Raw genomic sequence first — 2053 nt, forward strand, 5'->3', positions numbered from 1 at the left:
ATTCCAACTGTGTTTTCTTAATACTAATAGAATCGTTAAAACTCCCAAGAAAGCAAATCACTGCATTTCTCTCACGGAGTACAAGCCTGAGGAAAATGAGGAAATCGGCAAAATGAGAGAGTGTGGACCAGATGATCTCCAAGATTTCTTCTAGCAAATACTCTTCTGCACCTTCTCTTCCCTACCGATTTGGATGCTGAAGTCGAAGACAGAGGTGCATGGGCAGGCAGTGAATCCAGCAGGTTTGAATGTACTGTATGTTGGAATTAATCTCAAAGAATCAACCGGAGAGTTTGCTAACTGAAAAAAATAAGTTGCCACGTCTCACTTGTGGAGATCCTAATTTAGGAAATCAGGCATGAGGTCCAGTGTATTTTAAAAAAAACCTTTTTTTTTTTTTTGTATTTTAAAATAAACTCCACAGGTAATTCTGATGAGCAACAAAGTTTAGGAACTACTGTATTTGTATGATAATTGACAGTAATCATGTAGGTGAAAACCAAAATGCAAGTTAAAACAATCAATTTAAATACCAAAGAGGAAAATAATATTAGTCTGTTTCAATGGATTTAGTAAATGTATAGAGTACAAGGCAGCACAAGCTGGCTTTTTCCAAAGGCTGTATCCAAAAACAAGAGTCTTTCCAAAGGGTGTATTCATTAAATATTCATCAAAATGCAAGTTTCAGCAAACCCAAAGGCAGAGCCACAGATTACCCAAATACATAACTTTGACTAGCAACCAGGGGTTAGCAAGTTCTCTTTAAGACTTTTGAATAACATATCGCTTCTCAGCCTTTTGGCTAAGATCAAGTGTAATACTTTTGAATAACCTAACATAGCTCTTTATCTGATGTCCCTAAATTAAGACATTTTAGAATAAAGGACATCTTTTCAAGCGATGTATTACTTCTGGATTAAAAATAATTCAACCAATACTTTCCCCATTCAAAAAAAAGGAATACATATTTTATTACTATTTATATCATTAGTAGAAAAACCTCTCAATAAAACTATAGCATTTGAAGCATGCATAAAGTATGATGTCACTTGTCTTTGCCTTTACATTAGGCATAGCAATATTCATAATTTCTTTACATCTCAATTTTCCTGAAAATAATAGAAATTTCTTCATTGCTCACCAAACTCCACACCCGAAAAACAAATAACCCAGTGAAGAAATAGGCAGAAAACATGAATAGACACTTCTGTAAAGAAGACATCCGGATGGCCAACAGGCACATGAAAAGATGTTCGTCGCTTCTTATCAGGGAAATACAAATCAAAACCACTCTCAGATATCACCTCATGCCAGTCAGAGTGGCCAAAATGAACAAATCAGGAGACTATAGATGCTGGAGAGGATGTGGAGAAACGGGAACCCTCTTGCACTGTTGGTGGGAATGCAAATTGGTGCAGCCGCTCTGGAAAGCAGTGTGGAGGTTCCTCAGAAAATTAAAAATAGACCTACCTTATGACCCAGCAATAGCACTGCTAGGAATTTACCCAAGGGATACAGGAGTACTGATGCATAGGGGCACTTGTACCCCAATGTTTATAGCAGCACTCTCAACAATAGCCAAATTATGGAAAGAGCTGAAATGTCCATCCACTGATGAATGGATAAAGAAATTGTGGTTTATATACACAATGGAATACTACGTGGCAATGAGAAAGAATGAAATATGGCCTTTTGTAGCAACGTGGATGGAACTGGAAAGTGTGATGCTAAATGAAATAAGCCATACAGAGAAAGACAGATACCATATGGTTTCACTCTTATGTGGATCCTGAGAAACTTAACAGAAACCCATGGGGGAGGGGAAGAAAAAAAAAAAAAAAAGAGGTTAGAGTGGGAGAGAGCCAAAGCATAAGAGACTGTTAAAAACTGAGAACAAACTGAGGGTTGATGGGGGGTAGGAGGGAAGGGAGGGTGGGTGATGGGTATTGAGGAGGGCACCTTTTGGGATGAGCACTGGGTGTTGTATGGAAACCAATTTGACAATAAATTTCATATATTGGAAAAAAAAAAGAAATTTCTTCATTAATGTAGA

At 37.3% G+C, this 2053-nt stretch overlaps 1 pseudogene; it reads left to right on the plus strand.

The window, feature by feature from the left end:
• Positions 1-782: 782 nt before the first annotated feature.
• On the plus strand, positions 783-931 carry LOC128777932 (U2 spliceosomal RNA; annotated as a pseudogene).
• The last annotated feature ends 1122 nt before the right edge of the window (positions 932-2053 follow it).

This window comes from Panthera pardus, unplaced genomic scaffold, assembly GCF_024362965.1.
Source record: "Panthera pardus isolate Hobbes unplaced genomic scaffold, ASM2436296v1 HiC_scaffold_17, whole genome shotgun sequence".
NCBI lineage: Eukaryota > Metazoa > Chordata > Mammalia > Carnivora > Felidae > Panthera > Panthera pardus.